Source organism: Ovis canadensis, chromosome X (assembly GCF_042477335.2).
Source record: "Ovis canadensis isolate MfBH-ARS-UI-01 breed Bighorn chromosome X, ARS-UI_OviCan_v2, whole genome shotgun sequence".
NCBI classification, from domain to species: Eukaryota; Metazoa; Chordata; class Mammalia; order Artiodactyla; family Bovidae; genus Ovis; species Ovis canadensis.
Window position 1 is genome coordinate 59,688,550 of NC_091727.1, and position 20,266 is coordinate 59,708,815.

Here is a 20,266-nt window from a genome sequence, read left to right on the forward strand (position 1 = left end):
GGAAAGTAAAGACAAAAACATCTTGAAAACAACTAGAGAGAAATGATGCATTATTTATGGAAATGATGATATGAATGTCAGTGGCACATTGTTAAAGAGCTGAAAGAACATAATTGTCAACTCGGACTTCTATATTTCATGATATCCTTCAGAAATGAAGGTAAAATAAAGACACTCTCAGATGAAGGAAACTAGATTTTGTTGCCAACAGAACTGCTAAAGGAAGTTTTTCCAGCAGAAAGGAAATGATAAAAGAAGGAACTTGAAACATCAGAATGAAGAAAGAAGAGGATAAAATACAAGTAAATTTAATAGACTATTCTTTTGAGTTTAAAAAATTATGTTTGATAGTTGAGGCAAAAATTATAACACTGTATAATGTGGTTCTCAATATACAGAGAAAATATTACAAGAGAATTATAAAGGGCACAGGATAATGGAACATAAATGGACATAAAATTTCTACACTTCACTTGAGGTAGGAAAATGTTGAGAACAGCAGGTTATGATTAGTTACATAAGTGTAGTCTAAAGAAGCCACTTTTGCACAGCAAAGCAAACCGTAAATAAAACAAAAAGACATCCAACAGAATGGGAGAAAATATTTGTAAATGATGTGACTGACAAGGGATTAATTTCCAAAATATACAGACAGCTCATATAGCTCAATATCAAAAAATCAAACAACCCAATCAAAAAAATTAGCAGATCTAAATAGACATTTCTCCAAAGAAGATGGCCAAGAGGCACATGAAAAAATGCTCAACATCACTAATTATTAGTGAAATGCAAATCAAAACAACAATGAGGTATCATCTCACTATGGTCAAAATGGCCATCATCAATAAGTACGAGTAATAAAATCTGAAGAGGATATGGAAACAAAGGGAACTCTCTTATCTTGTTGGTGGGAATGTAATTGGTACAGCCACTATGAATAATAGTATGGAGGTTCCTTAAGAAACTAAAAATAGAGTTATCATATAATCCTATAATTCCACTCCTGGACATATATCCAGAGAAAACTCTAATTTAAAAAGATCCAATGTTCAATACAGCATTATTTACAATAGCCAAGACATGGAAGCAACCTAAAAGTCCACTGACAGATGAATGGCTAAAGAAGATGTGGTGTGTACACACACACACACACACACACACACACACACACACACACACACACAGGAATATTACTCAGCCATAAAAAAGGATGAAATAATGCCATCTGCAACATGGACGAACCTAGAGATTTTTACACTAAGTGAAATAAGCCTAAGAAAGACAAATATCATGTGATATCACTTATATGTGGAATCTAAAAAAAAAAAATAACATACAAATAGACCCACAGACATAGAAAACAAACTTATGGTTACCAAAGGGAAAAGAGAAGGGGTGGGGGAGGGATAAATCAGGAAGTTGATTTATACACAGTACTATATATAAAATAACCAACAAGGATGCACTATATAGCACAGGGAATTAAATATTTTATAATAACCTATAAAGAAAAAGAATCTGGAAAATATAAGCCCTATACTATCAATAATTACATTAACTATAAATGGTCAAACCCCACAAATATGGTATACAAAAAGACCAACAGAATGGTTTTAAAAACATGATCCATCTATATGCTCATATAAAAATACATATGTATATATAATTCATTTCAAATATGATATAGTAGATTGAAAGTAAAAGGATGAAAAATATAACCATACAAATATTAATTAAAAGAAATGAGTAGCTTTATTAATATTAGATAAAATAGAGTTTAGTAAAATGTTCAACCCACAAAGAAGATGATAGCAACCCCAAATGTGTATGTGTATAGCAAACAACAGAACTTTAAATTCCTTGAAGCAAAAACTGAAATAGAAAGGAGAAATAGACATGTCCAAATTTACAGTTAGAAACTTCAATACCTCTTTCTGAGCAATTGATAGAATTACTGCACAGAAAATCAACAATGATAGAGAAGAACAAAGCAATACTATCAATCAAACGTTTGAATTGACATTTATACACCATTCCACCTAATCACAGTAGAAACACTGTTCTTCTCAAGCATATATGAAATTACATATGAAATTCTTTTTAAATATATATGAAACATTCTGTACACAAACCATATCCTGGTTCATAAAACAAACCTGAACAATTGAAAGGAACTGAAATAACAATACAGAGTACGTTCTCTATCCTGATGCAATCAAACTAGAAATCTATAGCAGAAATATGGGGGGAAATTCTCCAGACGTTTGGAAATTAAAGAATATATTTCTAAATAGTCCATGGGAAGTTAAGAAAAATATATTAAATGAAAATGCAACACACCAAAATTTGTGACACATGGCCAAAGCAGTACTGAGAGGGAAATTTACAGTATTAGATGCTTATATTAGATAAAAGGAAAGGTCTCAAACCAATAGAGCACCCACCTCAAGAAACTTACAAATTTAACACATTGACTAAATTTAACACCCTTTCATGATAAAAATTCTCAGCAAACTACAGATAGAGAACTTCCTCAACTTAATTTTTTTTTAAATCTACATAAACCTACATCTAACCTCAAATCTTAAGGGAAAAATTGAATATTTTCCCCTTAAGATTGGGAAGAACACAAAGGGATCTGCACTTAACATGCGTATTCAACATAATGCTAGAGGTTCTAGCCAATTAAATAAGGCAAGAAAAAGAAAAACCATATGTTTGGAAAGGAATAAAATTGCCCCTATTTGTGATTATATGATTATGTACATAGAAAATTCCAAGGAATGAACAAAACAAACTCCTTGAACTAATAAATGAATTCAGCAAATTTGCAGGTTACAAACTCAACATTAAAAAATCAATTATATTAAAAAAATAAAAAAATAAAAAATCAATTATATTTATTTATACTAGAAATGAACATTTTTAGAGCAAATTTTAATACTCATTTATAATCGCTCAAATTAAATACTTAGGTATAAATCTAACCAAAGAACTAAAGGACTTGTATGCTAAAAACTACAAAACACCAAGAAAATAAATCAAACAAGATATAAATCAACAGAGAGATATAACTATGTTTGTGGATTGGAAGATTCAAGTAAAGATGTCATTTTTCCTGAAATTGATTTATAGGTGTAATAATATTCCTATCAAATTCTATCAATGACTTTTACACATATAGACAAGCTTATTCAAAAATTTACATGGAAAGACAAAGAAATCAGAATAGCTAAAACCTTTTTGGAAAAGAATAATGTAGGAATAGGGCTTCCCAGTTGGTGCTAACAGTAAAGAACCCACTTGTTGATGCAGGTAGATGTAAGAGACATGGGTTCAATCCCTGTGTCAGGAAGATCCCCTGGAGGAGGTCACGGCAACCCACTCCAGTATCCTTGCCTGGAGAATCCCATGGACAGAGGAGCCTGGCAGGCTCCAGTCCATAGGGTTGCAGAGTCAGACACAACTGAAGTGACTTAGCAAGCTAGCAAACTGGGAATAATCACTCTATTCAATACTAAGCTACATTTAACTATATTAATCACATGTAATGCTGGCGAGGGCCAGATAGTTCAGTGAGGGAAAAAGAAGCCCAGACACAAACATATATATGTGTATGGCTAACTAAATTTTGCCAAAAGTACAAAAGCAATTCATTGGAGGAAAGACAGTCTTTTCAACAGATGGTGCAAAAGCAGTTAGATATCCATAGGCAAAACAAAATAACAGAAAAAAACCTTGACCTGAACATCATACTTTATACAAAAATTAACTCAAAATAAATCAGAATTAAATGTTGATATAAATAAGCTTATCCTAAAATTTATAAGGAATGGCAAAATAAAAAATATATAAAACTCACACAACAGGAGGAAATCCTCAGGGCCCCAGGGCTAGGCAAAGAGTTCTTAGACATTATGTCAAATGCACAATCCACAAAAGAAAAAATGATAAATTGGATCTCATCAAAAATTTTTAACTTCTGCTCTTTCTCTGGTTAAGAAGATTTTTTAAAAAAAGATACAGTGTGAGTCTGAGTGAACTCTGGGAGATGGTGATGGACAGGGAGGCCTGGCGTGCTGCGATTCATGGGGTTGCAAAGAGTCGGACACGACTGAGCGACTGAACTGAACTGAACTGAACAGTCTGAGAGAAAATATCTGGAACCACATATCTGACAAAGGCCTTTTATCTAGAATATACAAATGACTCTCAAAATTCAAGGGTAAAAAACAATCCAGTTAGTACGTGGGCAAAACATCTGAATCAACATTTTTCCAAAGAGCAGACATGGATGGCAAATAAGCACATGAAAAGATGTTCAACATCACTAGCCACTAGGAAAACGGAAATGAAAACCACCCCGACATACCACTTCATACCTATTAGAACAGTTAAAATGCAACATAGTGACAAGACAATACCAAATGCTGATGAGGCTGCAACAAATTTCCCCTCTCAAAGATTTGATGGGAATGTGAAATGGTACAGTTCAGTTCAATTCAGTCGCTCAGTCGTGTCCGACTCTTTGCGACCCCATGAATCGCACCACACCAGGCCTCCCTGTCCATCACCAACTCCGAGAGTTCACTCAGACTCACGTCCATCGAGTCAGTGATGCCATCCAGCCATCTCATCCTCTGTTGTCCCCTTCTCCTCCTGCCCCCAATCCCTCCCAGCATCAGAGTCTTTTCCAATGAGTCAACTCTTCACATCAACCACCCTGAAAAACAGTTTGGTAGTTTCATATTCTTTTTGGTAGTTTCTTATAAAACTAAACATACATATACCACACAATCCAGCAATTGCACTTTTGGGCATTCATCACAGAGAAGTGGAATTTTACATCCACATAAAAACCTATACACAAATATTCATAGCAGCTTTATCTGTAATAGTCCCAAACTGGAAACAATCCAAATGCCCTTCAAGTGGGTTAATGGTTAAACAAATTGTGGTACATCCATATTATGGAACACTACTCACCAATGAAAAGGAATGAACTATTGATCAGTGGTTCAGCAGTAAAAAATTTGGCTGTATTCAATACTAGAAAAATAAATGACCCAATCAAAAAATGGCCCAAAGAACTAAACAGACATTTCTCCAAAGAAGATATACAGATGGCTAACAAACACATGAAAAGATGTTCAACATCACTCATTCTCAGAGACATGCAAATCAAAACCACAAAGAGGTACCACCTCACGCCAGTCAGAATGGCTGCAATCCAAAAGTCAACAAGCAATAAATGCTGGAGAGGGTGTGGAGAAAAGGGAACCCTCTTACACTGTTGGTGGGAATGCAAACTAGTACAGCCACTATGGAGAACAGTGTGGAGATTCCTTAAAAAACTGGAAATAGAACTGCCTTATGACCCAGCAATCCCACTGCTGGGCATACACAGCGAGGAAACCAGAATTTAAAGAGACATGTGTACCCCAATGTTCATCACAGCACTGTTTATAATAGCCAGGACATGGAAGCAACCTAGATGTCCATCAGCAGACGAATGGATAAGAAAGCTGTGGTACATATACACAATGGAGTATTACTTAGCCGTTAAAAAGAATACATTTGAATCAGTTCTAATGAGATGGATGAAACTGGAGCCTATTATACACAGTGAAGTAAATCAGAAAGAAAAACACCAATACAGTATACTAACGCATATATATGGAATTTAGAAAGATGGTAACGATAACCCTGTATGCGAGACAGCAAAAGAGACACAGATGTATTGAACAGTCTTTTGGACTCTGTGGGAGAGGGAGAGGGTGGGATGATTTGGGAGAATGGCATTGAAACATGTATAATATCATATAAGAAACGAATCGCCAGTCCAGGTTTGATGCAGGATACAGGATGCTTGGGGCTGGTGAAATGGGATGATCCAGAGAGATGATATGGGGTGGGAGGTGGGAGGGGGGTTCAGGATGGGGAACATGTGTATACTCGTGGCAGATTCATGTTGATGTATGGCAAAACCAATACAATATTGTAAAGTAATTAGCCTCCAATTAAAATAAATAAATTTAAATTAAAAAAAGAAAACAGACAATCTCAAAAGGTTATTATGTGATTATAATATATATTATAATTATATTATTATAATATATATTATATTATAATCATAATTATCATTTAATATTATATATGTTTATATAATGAATATTATATATCATGAATATATGTGATTATATATTATAATCATATAATATTATATATTATAACAATCTTGAAATAATACATTTGCAGAGATGGGGAACAGATTAGTGTTTGCCAGGGAAAGTAAGATGAGGTATGTGACTATAAATGGGTAGCATAAGAGAGTTTCTTTTTGCTGATGGAACCATTCTGTATCTTGACTGTGATAGTATTTACACATACGTGATAAAATTGGACAAATCTATACACATAAATACACATAAAATTAGTGAACGTAAAAACTGTTGAAAACTGACTAAGGCCTGTAGATTGTACCAATGTCAATCTCCTAGTGTTGATATTGATCAACATCTAAGATGTGTAAGACATTACCTTTGGGAAAAGCTGGGTGAAGGGTACACTGGATCTCTGTACTATTTTTGCAACTTTCCATGAATCTATACTTATTTCAAAATAAAAAGCTTTCCTCAATCACTCTTTATGCAATGAGTTTAGCTCTCCATTGGGGTCATTTTAAAGATCTGAGAACAACCTGGCAGTAACTCGGGGTGGCTGGATGTCTATAACCAACCAAGTGCTAAATGTTGCCTGATCAGATCCCATGTCTCGACAGACATTTATGGAGATGCTATCAGTCCAACCTCCAGATCCGTTAAGTAGTCTTTAAATCCTTTTATTAAAAACCTTCTTTAAATATTTAAAAAAAAATCTGCCTGAAAAGCTGGTTTTCATAAGTTCAGATTTTTTATAACATCACCCAGCATTACAAGGTGGGAGGAGAGAGAGACGTGTGTGTGTGTGCGCTCAGTTGTGTCTGATTCTGCAACTCCGTAGCCCAGCAGGCTCCTATGCCCATGGGATTCTCCAGGAAAGAATACTAGAGTGGGTTGCCATTTCCTACTCCAGGGGATCTTCCTGACTCAGGGATCGAACCCACATTTCCTGCATCTCCTGCATTGGCAGGCAGATTCTTTACCACTGCGCTACCTAGGAAGCCCATGGAGAAGAGATAGGTGCCCTCAAAGATCTATTACTGCTTCTGGGGTATTTGAAGAACAGTTCTGAAGTCCTGCTAAGCCAGGCGGGGCACAGCAGCAACCCCTTCACATTGGAAATGGATTCCCATCTTCTGGGTTTGGTCTCAATTTCTGAATGTCACTGCATCAGAGCAGGGTGATTCAAATACCTTGCAGATCTGACTTCACCTCCAAGTAGATCCTGTAAAAACTCTCAGTTAATTTCCTACCATTTTTCATTAATTTTTGGATGTGTTTAAAACATAAACATGTCCATGAATTATTAGTGTGATGTTCCCCCAAATTCTTAAATTCTTTAGATATAGGATTAAGAATTTAACTCCAGACCCCACTCTTCTTAATACTATGGGGACTGATTTATTTAGAGTGATGAAGTATTCACATTCTTGTGCACAGTTTAAAATGGAACTCTCAGGTTATCAGCCAGTTACAGTTACCAAGAATATAGCTTTGCTGTTTTTCCCAACTGCTAGATGTTTAACCATGTAGAATTAAATTTTAAGGTACTATATTTCTTGATTAAAATGATTTTTACTTGCTCAGCATCTGGGGAGAATGTTTGCTACTGCCTGAACCACCTGAAATGGTGTAGACCCTTCTGGTCACTCCGAAGTCAAAACTATTTAAAGACATACGGTAAGAAAGAATAGATAATTTTAAAAAACTATCTTAGTGAAATTAATTTCCAGAATTACAGAGACTTCTACATATTGTTTTGTGATGCATCTACAAAAGGTTCTTTTAATATGTGGCACTGAAGTGTTGTCATTCCTTAATACTCAAACTAATTCACAAATTCACTTGCACTTTTAAAAAACAGACTGTTCACTTAAAGATAGAAAGTCATACTCCCATGAGTTGGGTGTATTTTATCTCCTTTGCTACAGTTCCCTTGAGTATTTAAGTGACCAGCCAGGCCCTAAATACAGCTGGTTGACCTACTAACAGCCTCACTGCCATTAAAGGGAAATTTTCATTCCAGGCTGCAATTGCTTGCAGTTGGCTTGGCTGAGGCTCCCTCGGTGGAACAACTCAGAAAAACACTCAGCATTTTAATCATACTTTTTTCAATCTTCAAAGCTGGGATGGGGAGGAGGAAGAAATAATTTCCTGCCGGCTTTCAAGGTTGACAACAGAAGATTCGGCCAAATGAATTTGCCTCTCTCTGGCCTTCTTGGCCCATTTCACGTTAGGTAGCCCTAGGTGTCGCCAGTGGCTCTGCCAACCTGCATGGGCACCTCCCTCCCTTCCTTGCATTGCACTAGTAGATTTCTCTTCGCCCTTCTTTCCTTCCAGTTTTTCTTGGTTTCGCTTGTCCCTGCCTACATACTTGTGCCAGTTAGTTGCCCCATGTTCCCCACCAGAAGCCACTTCACAGATGCTAAAGACGTCAGTGCCGGGACTTGGCACTCGGGCTGAGGGAGCTGAGGTTTCCGGGTATTCAACCCATCCTGTTATCACGGGGGTATTATTTTCCAGCCTATTGTAACAGCCTTCCTCCCAGACCTGCTGCAGAACAAATGGGCCGAGGATAGGCCTTCAGCCTCCTTTTCAAGGGCGACAGGTTCTTGGGCGGGGTGGGGTGGGGGGGTCATCTTCCGATATCCTATTCTGGAACCACAGCCTGTGGGTGATGTTACCATCTAAGCTTATCTGTTAACCTGGGTTAAGCTTTCTTCACCTTCCTGTTTTCACCTCAAATCAGTGAGATGCAGTGCCAAGGAAAAGGGAAATGACTGACAATGTTTGTGACAATACAGCCATTAAGTTGTCTTTTTTTTTTTTTTTTTTAAAGGGAGCTGCCTAGGGATAATGTTAAAATAATGCTTGAAATACCAGCAATGTCAAAGTGCAAGCATTCTCTCCCTGTGATTGTGAAGCAAAATGGAATAGGAAACATTGAGTTTGCTAATATAACAGCACCCCCCCCGCCCACCCTTAAATAGCCTAGAAAAGTACTTTAAGCAGTATACATGCTATAAATCATTTCCAAACTTTTAATCTGAAAAATTAATTGGCAGTGGCAGGGGACACTAGTCTATCTGCATTAGTCAATAATTCAGTCCTACTTAATACAACTTTCCCTTCAGGTAAAAACAGAGACTTAAAAAAAACAAACAAACAAACAAAAAGCCATGAACAAACAAAACTCTTGCCTGGGGAGTAAAGGGAGAAACAAGAGAAGCCACCAGCCCATGTCCAAAGCTGAGCCACACCCCTACCCCTCCCTACTCCCAGTGGGAGAAGAGGACTCACTTCTCTACTCCAGAATTCAGAGTAAAACCTCATTCCATGTGATTCATTAGCCAAACCCCAGAGTCAGCCAGTGCAGAAATGAAATGGCCATTATGAGAATAAAATAATTTTATCTTTTATTTATTTTATTTATTTTAATTTTATCTTTTATTTCCACTTTTATCATATCCACCACCAGCTAAAAATTTCCCAAATTTTTTTAGCTCACTTCAGAAAAAAAGGAATGTACTCCAAACCAGCATTAATAAAACTTGGAAAGAGATGAATTTACCTCGTTGACTTGGGATTTTCCTTTCTTTTGAGCTGCTCTGAGGCACAATTTTAATTAGCATACATAATTGCTTTTGTGAGTCAAGTCATCCCTAACTCAAATAAAGGAACAGGAGTCAGTATTTTATACTATCTATTTGACTGCCCACTTGCAGATGTTTGCCATCTACCAAGTGGGGGTGGCAGGGGCTAGGAAGTACCCAGAGCTTGGACCTGTCATTCAGGCAGCCCTTTAGCTGCTACAAGGCTATAAGTCAATGGAGTGGGGGGCACTAGGGCTGCCCCCACCATCAGCTTCAGGATTCACATGTTAGAATAGCTAGTCGGTACAGAGTCTTTGGGTCAGCCCAAGTCTAGCCCATCACTTCTGGTTCTATCTCCCTTCTGAGAGATCAAGGCACCACCCTTTCCTAGAACTGCCTACAGTCTAGTGGGAATAAAATGGCACCATGACCAAGTGCAGGTTCACTCCCGAAGGACATTCTCCTCTCCTGGGCCCACAGGCTTGCCAGAGATTGCCATACTTAGGAGCAGGAGATGGATTTTTCCTGAGCTCAAAATAATTTATCTTCCCCTTTGACTGTGGAGAAATAAAAACAAATGTAAAAGGCATTTAATAATGCTGGGAGTTTTGCTGTTCTTTGGGAGGGCTCTGCGTGTTTATTTTTAGCCAACCATCTCCTTTTTTTCAAAATGGTCCCCTTGGCAATCCCTAGCTTGGGGGATGGGGTGGGGGAGGGGAATGGACAAAAAGGCAACAAAGTTTAACTTTGTTATTGTTTTCCCTTCTTGCATCCCTGCTAGTGATAATCCTTTATTAGAGGAAGGGAGAGCATCTATTTTATTGCTTCTAAAATCTGTATATTTAACATAAACCAGCTCTAGGCTGTTTGAAAGGAAGTCCTATTTTTAAACATTATCTTGATGTTAGTGTTTTTGGCTTGCTGTTCCCATAACCTCTCAAAGGCAGTAATGAGTCCTTTTTGGTAATGTCTGGTCTCAGTCATGGGCAAAGTGGCCTTCAAAGCCTTGAGACATTTTTCCTTGATGTTCACCTGAGCTGTATGTATGTCAGGACTGCTTCAGCCTAGTTTGCAGGAGGCTGCTCATAACTTTTCCCAGTCCATCATCTTTACAGAAGAACTCAGTCTCCAGCCTCCACCTGCTCCCCATACTTTACAAATGCTTTTGTAATGCTCTATTTCAGCCTTTCAGTTAAGCTGGTTTCTCTGCTTCCAGCCTGCTGGTTACCAAGACCAAACCATCTTAATCATGCAATATTAATCTATCCAAGTCAGCCCTCTATGCATTTGGATTTCAGGCCAGATTTGGGGCTTCTTGCTATCAGGGCCCAGAGATCTCTCTGTGTCCTCACAACACTCCTGCGCCTTCCAGGTCTCCTTCTAATGCTGCTGCCTGAAGGTTAACATTTTAACAGAAAGGGCTTTCATTACACGAGTAAAAAATAAGTCTACAGACTTCCCAGGACTTCCCAGGTGGCACTAGTGGTAAAGAACCCATCTGCCAAAGCAGGAGACATAAGAGATGTGGGATTGATCCCTGGGTCAGGAAGATCCCTGGAGGAAGGCATTGTGACCCACTTCAGTATTCTTGCCTAGAGAATCCCATGGACAGAGAAGCCTGGCAGGATACAGTCCATGTGGTCCCAAAGAGTCAGGCACAATGAAGCAACTTAGCACATGGACTTCTCAGGTGGTCCAGTGGTTAGGACTCTGCACTTCCACTGCAGAGGGCACAGGTTTGATCCCTGGTCAGGGAACTAAGATCCCCCATGGCACATTGCAAAAAAAGTCTACCTCAGTGGCTATCTTTGGAATGTGACTCTACAGCCAAGCACCCTGCTGCATGCATTCCAGGAGAGGGGAATCTGCTCGCTCTGGTCATCACTGAAGTCAAATAGGGTGGTCGTCTTCCACTGCCTCTTAACCCCCGAATTTCAAAACATTCACTATCAGCTGCTGTTCTGACATCTTTTCAGCATCCAGCATGACGGCCTCTCATGTGCAGAAGGCCAGATGCCGCTGGCTTGGTGCCTGTGGGCTGGAGCAGAGCTGAAGGCTTCCTGTTCCCATGAAGACATCACTGAGCTTGGTAACTTTTCTCCAACTGAAACTGCTTCCTGTTCAGTTCTCCAATAGTTCTCCACTTCCCTGTGCTTTTGAACTTGGGCCAGCACTTTTTCTTATTTCCTACTGTTTTTTTTTTTTTTAAATATTGCACCTGAGCAGAAACTTTTCTGGGGGGAGGGGGGCATACCATGGTGGCGTGCGGGCTCTTAATTCCCCAATCAGGAATCGAACTCGTGCCCCTAGCATTGATAGCATGAAGTCTTAACCACTGGACCCCAGGGAAGTCCCTAGTTCTTTCAGTAGAGCAATTTCCTTGGATTCCACTATGAAGCGAGAGGATGAGGGGCCAGAAGACCCATGGAGACAGAAGTTCATTCATTAATCACCCTTTTTGACTGGGCACATAAAATGAAGCCCCATTTGCCTTTTTTTAGTTTCAGTATTTCCTGTGCTGCTTATGCTGAGAGCTGAGAAAAGAAGTACTGAGGAATTTTAAGCCAGCTGCTTATAAATGTTTTTTAAAAACATCACCCCCAACTATTTACTGGAGAAGGCAATGGCAACCCACTCCAGTACTCTTGCCTGGGAAATCCTATGGACAGAGGAGCCTGGTAGGCTAGTCCATGGGGTCGTGAAGAGTCGGACCCTACTGAGCAAATTCACTTTCACTTTTCACTTTCCTGCACTGGAGAAAGAAATGGCAACCCACTCCAGTATTCTTGCCTGGAGAATTCCAGGGACGGGGGAGCCTGGTGGGCTGCCATCTATGGGGTCGCACAGAGTCGGACATGACTGAAGCGACTTAGCAGCAGCAGCAACTATTTATATTCCATTTGTATTCATGGGAAACAAATCCCTGCCCAGACTAAAAAAAGCCTCTTTGAAAAACCCCTCTGAATCCTGCCTCAACAATGTCAATAGGCACTTCTGCCTGCCAACCCTGCCCCGCACAATAAAGAAGGCTCTCAGGAATACAGTGAAAATGTATAGAGTTCAATCTTATTTAAAAGCAAAAAAAAAAAAAAAAAGTAAAAAAAAAAAAAAGCAGCCTCAGTTCCCCAGTGATAGTCTCCTGAAATAGCTGAAGTTCAAGTCACTGAGTACAATCCCCTGTAGCAGTAATGGAAGGTCAGCTTAATAAGAAGCTTGCTACAACCTGACAGCCTGTGTAAGTGTGGTTTAATAAAGGGATGACATTTAAATATATATATTTATTTATTTATCTTTGGCAGTGCTGGGTCTTTGTGAGTGAACACAGGCTTTCTCTAGTTGAGGCAAGCAGGGGCTACTCTCTAGTTGCGGTGCATGGGCCTCTCATTGCAGTGGCTTCTCTTGTTGCAGAGAACAGGGTTTAGGGCATAGGGGCTTTGTACTTGTAGCACGTGGGCCCGGTAGTTGTGGCCTGTGGGTTCCAGAATGTAGGCTCTGTAGCTGTGGTGCATAGGCTTAGTTGCTCCATGGCATGTGGGATCTTCCTGGACCAGGGATCGACCCGTATCCCCTGCATTGCAAGGTGAATTCTTAACCACTGGACCATCAGGGTAGCCCAGGATGATCATTTAGATTTCAAAATATGTCCAGTCTTTCAAAAGAATCACAGAAATGACACTTTGAAAATACAGGTGCATTGAAGAAGGACTAAGAAGTGAATTTCATCTTGGCATCTGGTTACCACAACCTGAGGTTTGCAGCAATTATTCACTGTCTGAGATAAACTGTAGGGTCAGAGAGGGCCCTGGTGTTGGGAAAAGGATTTTCCATCCATCATACTAGCCACATTGAAAAAAATTAGAAAAATTGCTGAAAATTGTTGCTGAAAGTCTAAGAAACAGACACTCCAAGAAACAGCTGGTGGGGGTGGAAGTTGGTGCAACTTTCATTGCAGTAGCTTCTCTTGTTGCAGAGCACAAAATGTAAAGAAGCCTATATACCCTATAGGTATATATATATATATATGTAGTGAAGTGAAGTTGTTCAGTTGTGTCTGACTCTTTTCGACCCCATGTACAGTAGCCTACCATGTTCCTCTGTCCATGGGATTTTCCATAAAAGATACTGGAGTGGGTTGCCATTTCCTTCTCCAGAGGATCTTCTGATCCAGGGATTGAACCCCAGTCTCCCACATTGTAGGCAGATGCTTTACTGTCTGAGCCACCAAGGAAATCCATATATATATATATATATATATATATATATATATATATATCCTATATACTCATTCTTCTATACTGTAGAAAGTTTTCTTAGGGATATACTTCAGTTCAGTTCAGTCGCTCAGTCGTGTCCGACTCTTTGCGACCCCATGAATCGCAGCACGCCAGGCCTCCCTGTCCATCACCATCTCCTGGAGTTCACTCAGACTTACGTCCATCAAGTCAGTGATGCCATCCAGCCATCTCATCCTCGGTCGTCCCCTTCTCCTCCTGCCCCCAATCTCTCCCAGCATCACAGTCTTTTCCAATGAGTCAACTCTTCCCATGAGGTGGCCGAAGTACTGGAGCTTCAGCTTTAGCATCATTCCTTCCAAAGAAATCCCAGGGCTGATCTCCTTCAGAATGGACTGGTTGGATCTCCTTGCAGTCCAAGGGACTCTCAAGAGTCTTCTCTAACACCACAGTTCAAACACATCAATTCTTCGGCGCTCAGCCTTCTTCACAGTCCAACTCTCACATCCATACACGACCACAGGAAAAACCATAGCCTTGACTAGACGGACCTTAGTCGGCAAAGTAATGTCTCTGCTTTTGAATATACTATCTAGGTTGGTCATAACTTTTCTTCCAAGGAGTAAGCGTCTTTTAATTTCATGGCTGCAGTCACCATCTGCAGGATGTACTTACATGTACATTAAAATGTAATTAAAATTAAAAATCCAATTAAAAATGTAGCAATGAAACATTGGGACTAGGAACTAGTTAAATATGTTACAATACATTCTTACAATGAAATACTAGATAGTCATTAAAAAGAAGATGGGGACTTTTTTACTTTCTAGGTTTCATTAGTTTTATTTCGGGAGAAGGCAATGGCAACCCACTCCAGTACTCTTGCCTGGAAAATCCCATGGATGGAGAAGCCTGGTGGGCTGCAGTCTATGGGGTCGCTAAGAGTCGGACCCGACTGAGTGACTTCACTTTCACTTCTCACTTTCATGCATTGGAGCAGGAAATGGCAACCCACTCCAGTGTTCTTGCCTGGAGAATCCCAGGGACAGAGGAGCCTGGTGGGCTGCCGTCTATGGGGTCGCACAGAGTCGGACACGACTGAAGCGACTTAGCAGCAGCAGCAGCAGTTTTATTTCTGTAACCTTTAAATCACACCCCACGGATTAGATTTTGTCACAACTGGATTTAGGGATGGCAGAGGAATCAAATTCACTATTTTCTGAAACACTGACACACAAAAGGAGAGGGAAGAATTACTTAGCTAAGGTTATTCACAAAACACCATCAGAAAAATCCATAAACAAAAGCTAAACACTTAATCATTAAGTTTAATGCTAATTGGTAAAGGATTCTAAATCAATTCACTGGCATAAAGTTTCTTGTTTAAGTCCACAAATCTTTCTCTAAACATTACTGATCCTTTGCCAAAGGATAAATGGATGATTTCACCAGTATCTTATGACACAGCTAGCTGTTGGAATATTCCAGAGTAAAATGGAAAATAATTCTGTAAGAATGTGAAGGCAACAATTAGCAGCCAATATTCACAGTTCAGTTCAGTTGCTCAGTCATGTCTGACTCTTTGAGACCCCATGGACTGCAGCACACCAGGCCTCCCTGTCCATCACCAACTCCCAGAGTTTACTCAAACTCATGTCCATTGAGTTGGTGTTCATCCTCTGTCATCTCTTTCTCCTCCTGTCTTTAATCTTTGCAAGCATCAGGGTCTTTTCAAATGAGTCAGTTCTTTGCAGCAGGTGGCCAAAGTATTGGAGTTTCAGCTTCAACATCAATCCTTCTAATGAATATTCAGGACTGATTTCCTTTAGGATTGACTGGTTGGATTTCCCTGCAGACCAAGGGACTCTCAAGAGTTTTCTCCAACACCACAGTTCAAAAGCATCAATTCTTTGGTGCTCAGCTTTCTTTATAGTCCAACTCTCACATCCATACATGACTACTGGGAAAACCATAGCTTTGACTAGACGAACTTTCATTGGCAAAGTAATGGCTCTGTTTTTTAATATGCCATCTAGGTTGGTCATAACTTTTCTTCCAAGGAGCAAGTGTCTTTTAATTTCATGGCCACAGTCACCATCTGCAGTGATTTTGGAGCCCTCTAAAATAGTCTGTCACTGTTTCCATTATTTCCTCATCTATTTGCCATGAAGTGATGGGCCCAGATGCCATGATTTAGTTTTCTGAATATTCTCAGAATTTCCAATTATCAAAAGCATACACAATTTTAATCTAGGAAAGTCAACTTTATAAACTTAAGTTTTTAGATTCAAAAGCATCCCACTTTAACTGGTACAGGAATACTGAAAATAGTCCCTAAAAATCTTACTAAACAATTTATAGAAAGAAAAACATTCCCTTATATTTAATAAATGTAGTTGGTAATGGATTCTTCAAAACAGGTGATATACATGCTTTTAAATGATGACCAGGGACTGATGGGTGGGTGACTGAGAGAGGTGAACATACTCAAAGGCCACATTCTCCGCATTGCTCAGTTTCAAGTACTTGCCCAAGGCAGTGATTACCTTGTTATTTAGAATCTGAAACTTGTGAATTCAAATTCTCTCCACTGTCTTCTTCAAAGGCATGTTTTTGATAACCTCATCTTTGCCATCATGTTTGTGGACTTTAGACAGATGACAGCAGAAATCCAGTATAGCTAAGCATCTCTCCTGGTCACCCAAGAATGGTGGGCATGTAAATTGGTGAAGCCACTATGGAAAATGGGATAGGGGCTCCTTAAAAAGTTAAACACAGAACTACCATATGATCCAGCAATTCCAATCTTGGGTATTTACCCAAAGGATATGAAAACAGTGACTCAAAAAGATATCTGTACTCCCATGTTCACTGCAGCATTATTTACAACATCCAAGATATGGAAATACCTATGTGTTCATCCACGGATAAATGGATAAAGCAAATATAGTATGCAAGGAATTACTATTCAGTCATAAAAAAAGAATGAGACTGCCATTTGTGACAACCTGGAAGGCATTGTGTTAAGTAAGTCAGAAAGAGAAAGACAAATACCGTATAATCTCAGTTATATGTGAAATCAAGCCCTCTACTCCCCTCCTAAAACCCATGAACTCATAGATGCAAAGAACAGACTAGTGGTTGCCAGAAGCAGAGGGTGCAGGGGGCAAAGGTTGAAACAGATGAAGGGGGTCAAAAGGTATAAACTTCCAGTTATAAAATAAATAAGTCATGGAGATGTAATGTACAGCATGGTGACTAAAGTTAATAATACCATATTGTGTGTGTACACACACACACACACACACACACACAATGACCATGTCACACGGCTTGTGGGATATTAGTTACCCACCCAGGCATTGAACCTGGGACCTCAGCAGTGAAAATGCTGAGTCCTAACCACTGGACCATTAAGGAATTCCCGTATACTTTAAAGTTATTAAGAAATTGGATCTTAAAAGTTCTCATCATAAGAAAAAAACTATATAACTATGTGCGGTGATGAATATTAACTAGACTAATTGTGGAGATCTTTTGCAATACATATAAATACTGAACCATTATGTTGTACACCTGAAAATAATATAAAGTTATATCATATCTCAATTTAAAAATTTAAAGGAGTTAAAAAGATTTAAGTACAAAAGGGCTTTATATTTCTGTTTGAATTTGCATAAAACATTCCTAGACACACATCACAAGAAACATAGTGATTACTTCTATGAAGTGAGCCTGTGTGTGTCCTAAGTCACTCAGTCGTGTCTGACTCTTTGCAACCCCATGGACTAGTCCGCCAGGCTCCTCTCTCCATGGGATTCTCCAGGCAAGAATACTGGAGTGGGTTTCCATGACCTTCTCCAGGGGATCTTCCCAACCCAGGGAGTGAACCCACGTCTCTTTCATCTCTTTCATTGGCAGGCAAGTTCTTTTCTACTAGCACCACTGGGGAAGCACTGAAGGAATGTGAGAGGGTGCTATATAGAGCCATGATTAAGCTGTTTTCCCTATTTCCATATTAACACTGTATAGCTGTGTGGTATTTCACAGCTCCAAGCTCTTCCACATGAATGATTGTGGCAGACAGTTCACTGCTCATCAACACCCTTTTAGTCCCCATCCTGATCTTGATCCAGTGGCAACAGCTCAGCCCAGGGCATGAAGCAAGACTGGTCCAAGTTGGTGACTCTCAACTTTGGCTGCACTGTACAATCCCCTGGGGAGCTTTTAAAACATCCCAATAACTGGATCCCACCCCAAACCAATTGTATCAGAATCTCTGTGGATTGAGCTCTTTTAATAGTGACATTAAAAAAAGAAAAGAAAAAACTCCTCAGGTGAAGGTAATGCTCAGCTAGGGCTGAGAACCCACTGGTCTAAGCCAGTCAGGAGAACGCCTTTCCCTTTCACCAATTACTGGGTTAGGTCAGACCACCTGACCCAGTTCTAGCCAGTGAGACATGGAAGGAAGTCAGCTGGGGTAGGGGTTTCTGGGGAAGGTTTTATAACCAGATTGAAGGCAAGAGAGACATATGAGGGAAAACTGCACCCCTTACTAACCAGCTTCCTTCTTTTCTGCATTTTCACAACCCTGCACAGTTGGGTGAGAAAGTGATGCTTCTTGCTGAGGCTACCATCTTGTGACAATGGGAAGACAATTTGATGAAGAAAAGCCAAGAAGATGGAAAAGACGGAATAGGCCTGGCTCCTTGGTGACTTGGTTTGTTGCTACAATTCCCACCCAGACCTGAAAAAAAGTGCACTGATCCCCCACCCTGCCAAATCCTGGCTGTCAGGTCTGGAGCATCCAGAAGCCACTCAGGTTAATTCACTGCTGAGCCGGGGGCATGCTGCAGGGTCTCAGGTGAAGGACAGCCATGGGGAAGATGGCCCAAGCTAGAGTCACAGGCTTTCCTGTGTAGCTGCTGTTGGCAGTGCTCAGGGATATTTTATTGGGTTTTTCAGTATTAGTAATAAAGCTAAATGTGGTTCTCACCCTAGACTAGCCACTAAACCTGGCTGTGGTGGTGCCAAAGGTGTGCCAGGAGATAGTAAGGGGTGGGGGGCAGATGAGGGTGTGTTATAGCGGAGAGATTCTGAGCTCTGGGGTCTAACACCACTGCTGCCTGACCTGCAGTAGCCCAGGTGTAACTTTGGGCAAGTTATTTGATTTCTCTGAGTCTTTGATTTCTCATCTATAAAACCGATAATATGCTGTGATGAAAGAAATGCTCACATATGGCGGTATGGGGAAGTCCTTCTGGTTTATACATGATTTAACTCAAATGTGATGCTAACTAAAACAGCCTGTTTGTGGCCTATCAAACATACACTGTTCATCTACCCTATTAATGAAAAGGGCACAGAAGTAAAATATTGTCCATGTTAAAAATAAAAATTAAATGTCTCCCTTCCTGGGATACCAATGCTGGTGCTCCTTCCATGATGACTCACTTCCCAGGGGCTGAGGCCATACTGACTGTGTAGGTGCTGATTTTTTTTTGAAACCTGGACAGAATGGATTCCTGACTTGCTTAGTGTTCTTTGTTCTGAAAAAATATAAAACTGAGCTGAAAACCATGTTTCTCTGGAGAAGTTCTCCAGAGTCATCCGTCTTCCTGTCTTCTGGGCTATAGTCCTCAGTTTGGCTCAAATAAAACTTCTTCTATTCCTATTATAGATTATTTATTATTTTCATTGGCAGTCATAACAATGATATAGCCACTATGCCTAACTCAATGCATTGGTACCTAAGGATCCATCCCCTTCCCATCCCTAGAGTGCAATGTGACCGACTTTTGGAAACTCATCAGTTGGCCAATAACATTATCCTTCCAGGAACAGGAATACAAGCATTTTAATAAATCCACTGATTGGTGGTGACATGGTGCTTGCCCGATAATTCCAGCAGAAAGGCTGGAGGAAGAGTTCAATCACCAGAGAATGAAAGAGCTTAAAGCTTGTTCCCAGATGCCCCTGCAAGCTTGCAAAGGAAACCTCAATTGGCTGTTCCAAACTCCAGCACCAATGTCTGGCCCCATAGTCACTGCCACCCACACAGAGTCTAACCTCCTAGAGGATGAAGACTTGTGGCCTCGAGTCCTACTCTCAGTTCACTTTCTTACCTCACCCCAGTCAGTGCCAAATGTTAGTAAAAATGAAAAAAAAAAAAAACAGTAAAAATTTCTGGGAGACTGTCAGCTCTTAAAGCCATAAAACACTGCAGTTAATTTGTCCTCAAGAGATGGCCCCTCAGACCCATAAAGGAGGGTTGGGAACC

At 39.9% G+C, this 20,266-nt stretch overlaps 1 protein-coding gene and 1 non-coding gene across 3 annotated transcripts in view; one reads left to right on the plus strand and one right to left on the minus strand.

The window, feature by feature from the left end:
- Positions 1-20,266, minus strand: part of CHST7 (carbohydrate sulfotransferase 7) — a 76,860-nt gene that overhangs the window by 53,290 nt on the left and 3,304 nt on the right. The window lies entirely within an intron of this gene.
- On the plus strand, positions 11,439-11,511 carry TRNAG-UCC (transfer RNA glycine (anticodon UCC)). The gene has a single exon. It is a non-coding gene; the product is annotated as a tRNA-Gly (tRNA).